This window comes from Alligator mississippiensis, chromosome 3, assembly GCF_030867095.1.
Source record: "Alligator mississippiensis isolate rAllMis1 chromosome 3, rAllMis1, whole genome shotgun sequence".
Lineage (NCBI taxonomy): Eukaryota > Metazoa > Chordata > Crocodylia > Alligatoridae > Alligator > Alligator mississippiensis.
Genome location: NC_081826.1, coordinates 195,990,897 through 196,003,528, shown reverse-complemented (window position 1 = coordinate 196,003,528; position 12,632 = coordinate 195,990,897). Strand labels below are relative to the sequence as shown.

The following is a 12,632-nucleotide window of genomic DNA, read 5'->3' as shown; positions in this document are numbered from 1 at the left end:
CCCCACATTACCTGGTGCCTTCTTTTTACTCCCTAGCTATTTAAAAAAGGACTTCTTGTTATCTTTGATCCTGGTCACTAGCCCTAGTTCCATCTCCTCCTTACCCTTCCTAACAGCCCCCCTACAGTCTTGAGCAACGGAGGTATAATCCTCCTTGATGATAGCCCCTCCCTTCCACCGGATTTACGCCTCCTGTTTAGCTTTCAGATGTTCCTGAATGCCTTTGGTGAGCCATGGGGGCTTTGGAGCACTCTTGCCCCCTTTGATTCGTGTTGGGACTGTCACCTTTTGGGCTCAGAGGATCGTCTCCTTAAGGAACGACCACTCATCTTGGATTCCCAACTCCCCTACTCTCCGGGACCTCAGTGCCTCTCCTACTAATCTCCTTAGCTCATTGAAATCAGCCCTCCTGAAGTCAAAGGCTGCTGCCTTGCTGCAGGCCTTTGACACCCTGTGCTGGAGAGTGAATTCCAGTAGGTGCTGATCGCTATTGCCCAGGTGGTCAAGAACCCGCAGTCCCCTCACCAGGTCATCGCCTGTGGCCAGGATCAGGTCCAACAAAGCATTTCCCCTGGTGGCACTGTGCACCTCCTGGGTTAGGTGGAGATCCTGTATCTTGGCTAGGAACCTACATGAGTGGTCAGACCTGGCTGACTGCTCCTCCCAGCAGATGTCTGGGTAGTTTAAGTCACCCATGATGACCACATCTCTTGACTTAGCTGCCTCTGAGAGCTGACCCGAGAATTCCCAGTCCAGCTCTTCCCCCTGGTTGGGTGGTCTGTAGTAGACCCCCACCATTAAGTCCCTTTCCCCATGACCCCTTTGCATTCTTACCCAGAGCCATTCAGTCTGCCCCTCCTCTGACCCTGTCCTGTTTGTTGAGGATGTGTATTGCTCCTTGACATAGAGTGCCACACCCCCACCTTTCCTCCCCTTTCTATCCCATTCTATCCCACCTGTACAGACTGTAGCCCTTAGTGTTTACTGGTCAATCATGGGTTGAATTTCACCAGGTTTCAGTGAGCCCTGCTATGTCCAGGTATGTGCTAGCTAGCAGGAGGGCAAGTTCCTCCTGCTTGTTCCCCATACTACGAGCATTAGTGTAGAGGCACAGTCCTTCATGATGCAGTCTGGACTGCTCCCGACCGCGTCATTCGTTCCCACGTTGATTAGGACCATGGAGTCTGAGGGTTGAATGAGGTCCAGGATCATCTCTGTAACATTCTGAATCCGAGCCCCAGGCAGGCAGCAGACCTCATGTGCCATGGGGTTGAGTCGGCAGATGGGACCCTCCATTCCCCTCAGGGTGGAATGTCAGATGATGAGGACTCGGTGTTTCTTCCTCTTGGTGTTCCGTCCTTGCTCACACCGTGCTGTGCGAAGAGTGGCACTGTCCCCCCCTGGAGGCATCTGCTTTGACCTTCTCCTCTAAGGTTGCCAAGGCCTCATATCTGTTCCCCAGTTGTACCTGGGGAGCCACCACTACACTAACCCGAGCAGCCCTGGTTCTGGTGGGCACCTTCTGCCATTCCTCTGCTGTGTGTCTCTCCCAGGAGGTCTTTTTGCTGGAAAACTGATCCTTCAGAGAATGGAAATACGTGTCAATCTCATCCTCTACAGCCCTGATCCCCTGCAGCCTGCTCACCTCAGCCTGGAGCTACCTCACCTGCTCCTGCAGGGCCTGAAGTCAGGCACAAGAGGGACAGGCAAGGGTGCCCCCAGACCTCTGTTCCACCCCCAACCACAGGGCCCCTGCCAGGCAGCCCCCACAGACAGGGGGGGCTGGGTGCTGCCGACCCTGCCATGGGCTCCGTCTGGGTGGAGGCCTCAGAGGAGCCCAGGGCAGGTGACGCCACCAGGTCAGGGTCCCTAGCAGCAGCTCGCCACACCTTTGCCATGTCTGTGGAGCTCCGAGTCTTCCTCTCTTCCCTTCTGGAAACTCCCTCCTGGCTTACTCCTCCGTGCCTGCCTAGTGCAAATGCCGGCATGATGTTACAGAGAGTGCCTGTTTGTGTGCTCTGCTCGCACGTGGCTTAGGAGCGTGGCTCCCTGCCAGCTCAGCTAATGCCTAAAGTTGACCCTTTCCTATGATACACTTACATAAATGTATATACAAAATACAGATACATTAGAAATATAAACTTTAGATCCAGATCTGAACCAATCTCAGAGATTTAGGATTTTTAGATACAGAGAACTTAAACATTTTTCATTTCACCAATGTAGGTTGCATGTGCTCAGTGGAGCTAAACCCTGATAAAACTGGGTGTAAATTAGACCAGGATCCCATCAGAAGGATGAAGGAGAGACGAAGTTCAGAAGCTGAGCCATCTCTCCCCCAAATTTGATGATGTTCAGACTCAAGATTTTTATTTAAGTTCATACTAATCACAGATAGCCAAATTCTGCTTTCAGGCATACCACTGAAATCCACAATAGTCAATGGAGAGATTGGACCTGTTATCTGAGTAGATATACTATTTCAGATAATAATGTATCTGAAAATAGATTTGGCCCATAATACACACTCCCAGTTCCTTTCATTTGTGCATAGTCTTCATGTGGTAGTCATTATGCATAGTCTTCAGGTGGTAGCCATAAACATAAAAGAACAAAAGTTTGGATTCAATCTATCAACCTTGTCAAGAGCTGAGTCAGCAATCACTGTCAGTAATCCCAGAGGTATAGTGTTCATTAGGTAAGTACTTGCTAAAAACTCCTTAAAAGCACTTGTCATTATACTTTAGAAATGTGCTTCTCATAAATTACAAATGATTTAAAATCAGGGCCTATACTTATAACAGATCTTAATAAAATTTCCAAAACAAGGCTTCTTGAAGATTTCAAATATGGTACTCCAGGTTACACTTGATCTTTTTCTAGGATGTAAGTGCAAACTAAACTAAAATAGTTTCATCTGTAACTAGAAATTACACTATGCTGGTAGAAACACTTTCAAGAACAAGCCCTGGGAAAGCATTTCTCCCATGGTTGGTATAACCACGGTTGTCCTATACTAGAATAAATTTTAAAATAGCCATGTCTTGTCCTCAGTTATATCTTGTTTAAACTATGCTTTAAGTATGCCTCTCAAAATGTTCTAATGAAGTAAAGCCTGCATCTATATGTTTAGATCCTGGTCTAAATATAAACCTGAGGATATATCATATTCTAAAATAAGAACACAAAGATTTACAACTGTATGCATTTCTTATACAGACATAATATACTATTTGTATTGCATGTATCTAGACTATACTATTTGAAAAGGTGACATTTTCTTATGTATACTTACAGCTGTAGGGAATGTCTACACTATACTTTCATATTATATATACTGAGTTCTCATACACAGGACAGATATTTTTATTTCACATTGGTTCACTTTTCCACCTTAACAATAATAGTAGGCAAACATTTTATTGTTGTTGTGAATAGCACAGGAAAGTTTACTTGTTTGATTGAATTATCTAAACTTCTTTGCTAGGAACAGATGTTCAAAAAGCCCAAGATGGAATCAATCTGGGTCACGCAGTTTTCTGTAAGTGGTGTAGTTTGGATCTATAGTGAACAGAACACATATTTGCCCTTTGTGTGCACCAAACTTCCGTTCTGTTACAGATATAGACCAGTTTTATGTGTCAAATTCTATTTTGTTACAGGTATATATAAACCAGTATCCAATCACTTATACCGGTAAAAGTACAATGTCTGTACCTGACCCTTGTGTTAGTTAGCAAACTGATTTAGAAATCTCTTACGAACAGACTCATTCATAAGATGTTCAGTTCTTCATGCCAAGTCAGAAATACATCAGTCTTTCTCGTAGAATTTCAGCATTTCCGCTTCCTATCCCAACCAGAACCAGGAAGTTTAGAAGTATATGCAAATAAAACTTAATTTCAAAACAGTAATTCTGCAAAACTCGAAGAAAAAAAAAAGATTCACTATGAGGTAAGTGAATCAGCTCATCTCTTTCTTTTACTCATATCACTTCTTCCATCCCAGTTAATGTAGGCACTGTGCTTTGGAGCATCTTCACCTGAACCCTCACATAATCACTTTTAAAGTGCTCTGAATCCATGCACTTGTGTTTGGTCACAGCTGTAGAGCACTTTCAGCGGCCAGATCAGAAGAAAATTTTCACTTCTGTCTGAGCCTTATGGGCTCCTATACACATGCAGAGAGGCTGCTCTGACACACTAATTACAGTGCATCAGAGTAAACTCAATTAATCAAGTCTGCTAGAGCGTGGTAATTACCGCAGACTCCAGCATCACATGTATTAGCATACCCACACTGAAAAATGGCAGTGGGGACGCTTTAACTAAAGCTTGTTTGACGAGCTTTAGTTAAAGTGTCCCCACCACCATTTTTGAGTGCGGGTATGCTGATACATGTAATGCTCTAGGAGCTTTAATTAGAGCAGCTCTTGGAGCCAATCTAATTAAAGTATCCCCCTCCTCCCCCACTCCTGGAGCACATCTATAAACACTGTATGTGTCTTGTCTGCTCTCTAAGGAGCCAATGACAAAATTCCTGCTCACTTCAGTGACTACAAGCAGAGAGGGATCTAAGCATATGCATAAGTGGTTTGCTGAGTCAGGGTCTGATCCAAACCCATCTGAAGTTGATGGAAGTCCTTCCACTGGCTCCAGTGGACTTTGGATCTATACAGCATGCCTGACAGCCAGATTCATCACTGCATCATTCATATGTATGCCCACATAACTTCACTGAACATAAATTGTTTGCAGGTAATACAGCAGCATAACAGACCCTACATCAATTTTGGACTTTACTTTTCTGCCCTGTAAAATTCCTTATGGATTTGTCTGAGATTCTCCTTCCATCTTCCTCCAAGAAAAAGGATCTGCTCTAGGGGAAAAAAAATTATCCCCATTTTCAGCCCCAAACTTGGATTGATTTCCACTTATAGGAAATAGGAGCAGGTGTAGCATCTAAAATATCTGAATAGCACCACTGGAAGAGCAGACAGAGGGATTTGGCACATTTCTAGTACTATGTTTTATGTATTAGGCTTTGTGTATTTGCTCAGGCAGGGCAATGGACATGAACAGCCAAATAAACAGTGAAGTATATCATGATCTTCATAGCTAGAAATTTAAATTGAGCTCCCCTAACACCCTTCCTGAAAGATTACTAAGAAATCTGCCACTTTAATAATGAGATACTGTTTATTCATAGGATTTTATCTAGGAATCAAAATATCAGTTCATGTAGGGTACTGAATATCTACAATGGACTGAAAAATTATAGTCCTTACTGGCTTAGAATGAACTTGAACCCAATGAAGAGATTCTACACTAGAGCCTGTATCCCCTAACCCTTCCAGTTCTCCACACCCAAGCCTTTTAGAGAAGGGTATAGTGACTGAGATCCCTCCCATTCTGTGACTTTTTTTTTGGTCAGTATTTTGCAGTGATCTGCCTCAAATCCGCCATGATTCAAGGAAAAAAAGATAAGTGCATAGGTGGATTGTTATTCAAAGCAACATTAGGCATGCACTAGGGTGGCTCTCCCAATCTTTATGCCAATGTACCATGTGCTGCTTTAATAGCACAACCAGTTTACAACATACCTCAGGCCAACAACCATCCTGTGACATGGTGTCCATTACATTAATTAAATGTTCCATTTAAGTATTACCTATAAAAGTTCACGTGTGCAATTGCCTATACTGCAACAAAAGCCAGTGATTTAAAATGGAAATTGCTTTTCCTGTTTTTAACTACACATATTCCCCGCATGTGAGATATGCTATTGTTCCAGACCATGACTAGTATACTGGCATCTTGATTGTTTCAGGGGTTAATAAGAATACACTGAATTGCGCATGAAACCCAAGCTAAAGGATTTTTTGGTGGGCAAAGTTTCCAGGTCTTTCACAACTGAAAAGCACACAGTGTAGTTGTGGGGGGTAGGTTTCTTATCAAAGTTGCTTTAAATCACCTCTAAAGGCCAGATTCTATTCCACCTATTAGATGCGTAAGTGAACTTGGGGTACTATCTTCAATTTTATTTCATAATGCTCAAGAAAAAAGGGTTAATCAAAAACGTGGGTGGCCTCTCCTGTTCCTCACTGCTTTTTTGACTCAGTCTGAAGGTTCAGATAATGGTATGTTACAAAAGTAAATGTAATATGGATTTTCAGGGACCTGAATGGGGGTAGAATAGATTCACACTTAGGCAACTGGGCCCACTTAGACACCCAATAGCTGGAACAGAACCTGATGCTATGGGCTCCTGATTCTAGGCCAACTATACAAAACAGCTATATTTAAGCCTCTGTTTAATACTTTATGAGGCAGAAGAGTTTCTGATGGGTTTCAGTTACTTAGGCCATTTGTAGAAGTGTTCACCATTTTCTAAACTGTGTTGACTGATTCACATAACACAGTTCAAATCAAATTTCAATTTGAATTAAGGGTCAATAGATGATCATTGACCATCAGCCCTTTAACCATAGATGAAGGGAGAAAAATTATTTTGGGGGGCTGAGCGCACATGTATGCTTGCGCACCCCTCCCCCCCAGCAGGTAAGTCTGTAGGGGAAGGGCTGTGGGGGGGAAGATCGAGGCCCCCATGGTGAGAGAGGAAGTGGGGCAGAGGCAGGGGCTGGGGTGAATGGGGCACCAGGGCCATGAGGGTCATGGGAGGGTTGGACCCTGGATGGCTCGTCCAGGAGTGCGGGAGGCTCCCGCTGCTGGATGTACCTCGGGGGGAGGCCCAGGGGGTACTTGCCTTCCCCCACCCCGATCTGTGTTTGGAGCGGAGGTGGGCTGCCACTGCATGCTGAGCTCTGTGCTCCTCTGCTGCTGCCTCTGGAGCTGTGCAACACCATATGTGTCCTGCAGCTGGGCGGGCAGGGGGCACAGTGCAGCCCAGTGGCAGCAGTCATATTGCTTTGTATGGCTCCAGAGGCATTGGCAGCAGGATGCAGATCCCAGCATACAGTGGTAGCCTGCCTCCACCCTGTGCACAAATCAGTAGAGGGCACATGCCCCCAGGCCTGCCCCTGGATGTTCACAGTGGTGGGAGCCCCCTGTGCCCCTGAACAAGCCACCTGGGCTCTGAGCAGCCCACAACCTGGCCTGGCCAGGGGCCCATTCACCTCAGCCCCTACCACTGCTTCTGCCCCACTCCATCCCTCAATGTGGGGGGGCCTCGATCTCCACCCCCCCCAAATCCCTTCCTCTTCACAGATTTGTCCATGGGATATGATGCAAACAATAGCATTTCAATGATCTTCTCTATTAACTTTTATTCATGAAATAAGTCATTTTTCCTAAAATTGAATCTGAAAATGTGTGGACAGCTTATAATTGGGTAGTAATAGCTGCCCCTACAATCAAGTGTAAGTATTCAAACCTGTATGCAAAACCATGCCTGAATAAACAAAGACTGCTGCTCGAAACCATAAAGTCTGCTCTTTGTATTGTGATTTCCCTCCATCTCTGTAAGTTTTTTTAAGAATGATATGGTTCCGGTCATGATGCCTCCAAATATGCCCTACCAACCTGTTCCCAATGACATGCTCCAAACCCCAAAAATGCCAGTAAGTCTGCTCTCTGGGATCATCCCCAGAGACCACTCTCAAGCATGCCTCAAAGGAGCACCTGAAAATGTCCTCATCAGCATATTTACAATTTGGAGGCATGCCTGAGGGAGTAAGTGTGTGCAGCTTACTCAAGGCCATACCAGCCAGCACTGTTTCATGAAAGCAAGCAATGTAACACTCCATGTTATTCAGTACTTCCTTTGGCTTCAGCTAACCACGGATACAGATTTTTTTTAAAGAAACCCTCTCAAATCAAGAAGCAAATAAAAAAGATGTTTCTCTTCAAAAGTTCTACCAAACTTTCCTTAAAATCTGTTTAATTACTGGAGAAATGTCATTACATCAACTTTTCTTTTTAGAATACATGAACATTTTCAGGTATTCTCACTGTTGTGTCATGGTCATAAAGAATCATGAGGAGAGCCATTTTCTTTTAATGCAGAACAGGGAGATTTACTGGAGACCAGGAATTTTCCTATTAACAGTTTTGTTGAAATGTATATATCTTCGCAAAACATTTTCAACAGTTTGTTTTGTTGAAAATGTTCTACCAACAATATTTGTTACCTTGGGGTTTAGAAAAATGTGTTGGACTAGGAAGGAACTAAATATAGTTGCTCTTTGGGAGAGAGGGGGTAATTATATTTAGTAGTTGGAAGAGTTGTTCCTTGTGATTTCTTTCTATGGGAGCCACAGAACTCATGATTCTCTAGGGACTTTTGCCTAAGGCCATATATTAACACTGTGGGTTACAAATCTGGATTATGACTAAGGTTGATTCTCATCCTTGCTGGACCAGGCCAGCACTAGTCTTACTCATTGTGTAGATATGAATATGCCAGACAATAGGCACAGCTGTTACTCCATTGTTACTCATTCATTTTATGGCAATCTGAATTTGTCCAAGTGGTTACAAATCAACAAAAAGTAAGTCTAAAATAAGAATGATAAAAGTATATTTCTAATTCTTAGCCATGTCAAACAGAGCTATGTGCTGTGATTAGTTTTCAATCTGCAAATATTCAGAAAGGCAAATGGCAAGTGAACAGAATAAGTTAATGAAAAAATAAAACCCATTTGCCCAGGAAAGTTGGTATATCAGTGGAAATTCAAAATCCCCTGCACTTTTCTCATTTCTAGGATTTTTTCCTCCTCAGTTCTAAACTTGACAAGACTCATTTTTTTTTTTTGATTAATTCTAAGGCATTTCTCGAAGTATCACAGTCTTTTTCTAGAGAACTTTGTTGAGTGAGTTACAGAGGTGAAACACTGAAATGTTCACTCATCATTGCCTGAAATATAACTCCCTAAAATAGGCCGTGCTTGAGAGCCCTGCAGCTCTTCAAGCTGAGTGCCAGTTTTTCAGACAATACTTTGTTCCATTTCACATTCACTCAAAAGTAGAAAGATAGGAGGAGGGATAGTCTCATAGGAAAAGTATTAAATTGGGAGCCAGGTGACTTGGATTCTATATCATTTTATGTTCCTTAAAATGCTGCTGAATGACTTTTGGTAACTTTCCTGCCTCTGTTTGATCTTCAAGTCCATTTCAAGCCTAGCTCCCACTATGTGTTCCTAACACAATGGAGCCTTAAGGTGGGTTGGGATCTAGAGGCACAAGTAATAAATAATAATAATAAAAAAGAAAAGAAAAACAATTTTGACCAAAAGAATATTAGACAATTGGATGTGCTGAATCCAGCCTATAAGCTTATAAGGCCTACATTGATCCAGAAAGGCTGATCATAGCATTTTGATTCAACCATAGGTTATAATTCTGCTCTCAACTCATTCAGCCAGTTCTGATCATCTGTTGTTTTGTTGGCACTGATAGCAGTGCCACATTGCCTGGACAGTGAAATATGGAGTCAAAATCTGCCAAGTAGACATGAAAGCAAAAAACACCAATTTTCTTGCCACAGTTCATATGTTGGGGATCTAAAATGATTGCTTTCTCTTTTAACCATTTAATATACATGTAGAGGTCAAAAGCTATCAGGGAAAAAGTGAGATTTTTAAAAAAACTGGGTGCATCTATATATGCAATTAATGCAACACAATAAACTCTGGAGCACTTTAAGCTGGAGTATACTTCTCCTGGGTGCAATGCCCAGGAGCATGCATCCAGGACAGCAGTACTTTGAGCCAGGGTGGAGCATTGCCTGGCTAGCAGCAGGGGGTCAGCCCCCGGCACCAGGTGGTGGTTTTGGGTGGAGGAGGGTCTGACCAGGGCACAAGGGTATTGAAAGTGTGGAGGTGTGTGGCTAGGCAGCAAGGAGAAGTTTGACCCACTGCTGCCCGGGCTGACCAGACATACTTTACACCCATGATCACCATCTTCATGTATGTTTCATCTCAGTTAATTACCACACTCCCCTGTAAGATAGTACTGTCCCTGATAGTACTACCTTACAGTGGAGTTAATTAACTTATTGCACCTAATACTGCTGCACAAGTAGATGGTGATGCTTTACTGTGGAGTTAATTAGTCTGTTCCACAGTAAAACACATGTGTAGATGCACCCAGCATGGTTTCTGGAAGATAACACTATAATGGCTCCTGGAGTTAATGCAGTTATTTCAAATCAATGGATGTTTGACCCCTCAGTCTTCAAAGAGCCAAACACCCATGACAACATGATATAGTATCAGGAACAGTAGTTATGCCACATAACACTGGCAGCTTCTACATGCTGGGAGCCTGATTCTGTGGACATATACTAATGTAGTCATCTCAATAAAATCAATCCTGTTTGCTGGAGAGTTGATCTTTGTAGAAGCAGGCCCTTACAAATTCAAATTCTATAAATAATTCTATAAAGAAATAAGCCCAATTTCAAAAGAAAAAGCCACTAGGCAATATTAGGAATTAAAAGCCTGTCTTTTTAAATTTACAACCAACCTCCCCTCCTGCCCTCTTTGGCTCTTTGCTAAAAGAAGGGGGGGAATGCTTCAACTGAAATCATTAACAATGTTCTTTTCTTTTGTAAGGGGCGAGGGGGAGTGCTGCTCTTTCTAGTGCCAAAAAAATGACTAAACCAATCTGCTTCAAACTGTGATGCATGTGTGTGCTGGCCAAATGATTTTTAAAAACTCATTTCTAGAGTGCTGGCAGTAGGGATTTGTCATGGAAAGGCTGCCTGTTTCCTGGGCCTTTGTTCTGAAGCCCACATGCTCTCATTCTCTTGTCCTTCCTTCCAGACCCCAGGTGCTTTCTCTGGCTGTGATTCAGGGACAGACTTAAATATGTGCTTATAATCAAAATTAAGCATGTTCTTCAGCCTCATTGCTTTTAATGGGACTTATACACATGCCTCAAGTTAAGATTCATTGAAATGGATCAGCTTGAGCAGATGTTTAAATGCTTCCTTTTTTTTATTCCCTATCTCCCCAGTGGGTCCCTCTCCCCATTTTCCAGGTATCCTTCCTCATTCCACCAAGACTTAATATATTATGTATATACTTAAAGCTTATATACATTCTTTTTCCTCTTGTTCCATTTTTTCTGTTACTACATCACAATAGATGATTCCCCAGTCAAGAAACTTGCCCCGCCCCCACCTCCCACACAGACAATTCCCTTATCCTTTCACTTTACTAATTACTTTATGCTTGTGTGAGCTATATTGTTAAACAGTACTTACAGGGCATGTTAAGGGAAGAAGTGGATGAAACAGGGACTTCAATATGCGCTCAGCAAATGTCCGTGTTCATTTGTTTTAGCCAGCAATATTGAGAGAGCTGAGTCACAGCAGTATCAGAAAATTCACTGGCTCTGCATTTGCAGAACATGAAACCCTTCAAGAAGCAATCCAGCAAGCAGAATCAAAGCCATGAAGTTTAAACAGACTGGTTCACAATTCCCTTTAAACACATTCACCCGTGCATGATAAATACAGTTGGAAGCAGAAAGCACATGATTCATGACATTGCAGTATACCCCAGACTAGCTCTCCAATCTAACAGAAACATGAATCAGCTGGGTTTGCCTAATGATGGGAAAAATTAGGAAATATCAGTTCACCAGAGGACAAATGTAAGTGAAACAGGGCTAGTAATTAACAATTTATTGCCTTGCAGGATCAGGTATAGTATATAATGTGTGACCACAGAAGATTTAACTTCTCTGGGTGAGGGTGTAACCTTTGGAAACCAAATCACTGGCCAGAATAGCCCTGGCTTCTAAAACAGGAAGAAATGGGAGACCAGCAAATCTACAGTGGGGCAAAGTTAGCTTTCTTTTTCGTGAGCTCAAACACCTGCCTTTTTTTCAGTCCCCCTCCCTTTGACTGCTGGGGCATTTAACAAAGTGCTTAAACAAAAACAAAAAAAAAGAGGCAGCTGGGTCCTTTCCTCTCTTCTCTGAACTGCACAGTGATTGAGACACTTCCAGAAAACAGCCCAGAAGCAGAACAACTGTTGGGATGTCTTGAGCTAGAACAGTCAGCTGCTGGCTCTTGCATGATTTACAAAACCAACTTTGAAACACACATCCAACCCTTTGCTTAAAATTCCAATGTGAGGGACAGTGAAAAAAGTTAGTGTTGTGATGAATTAATGGGCACTGCGAAACTTGGGAAGAGGAGAAATAAAGTGAACCCAGATTTAATAGACTCTAAAAATACCTCTTAAGATGACATAATGGTGTATTTTTTATTACCTCATTTGCACCAATCTGCTTCAGTTGAAAAAGTAGAGAGGAAAATCATAGAAAGGTGATTTTCAGAGTGTTGAGAACCGAGGGTGCACGCATGTTTGGTGAGCAAACTTGCAGGTACTGCACAGGCAAAGTAATATATCTTCATTACAAAACAGAGCTGGCTTACATACTAAAATGTTAGATTTCCTTCTGTGTGCACAAATGCATGCAGATCTTAGAATTCAAGTGTCTGAACCCGCTCTGTCAGGTAATACGTTACAAAAAATTCATTAAACTGAAATTGAGCTTCATTCTAGTCACACACGTACACATTTCCTATAAAGTCATGTGGCTGAATTGGTATAAATATATGGGCCAAGTGTTCAACAGTTCTATGTTATTGTAGAATGG

The 12,632-nt window shown here is 42.7% G+C and overlaps 1 protein-coding gene across 1 annotated transcript in view; it reads right to left on the bottom strand.

Moving 5' to 3' along the window:
- Nucleotides 1–11,407, bottom strand: part of TMC1 (transmembrane channel like 1) — a 159,249-nt gene extending 147,842 nt beyond the window's left edge. Inside the window, exon 1 of the mRNA XM_059723545.1 lies at nucleotides 11,227–11,407. The gene's annotated coding sequence lies outside the window, so the exon portion shown is untranslated. The remainder of the gene's footprint in view (nucleotides 1–11,226) is intronic.
- Between the last annotated feature and the right edge of the window lie 1,225 nt (nucleotides 11,408–12,632).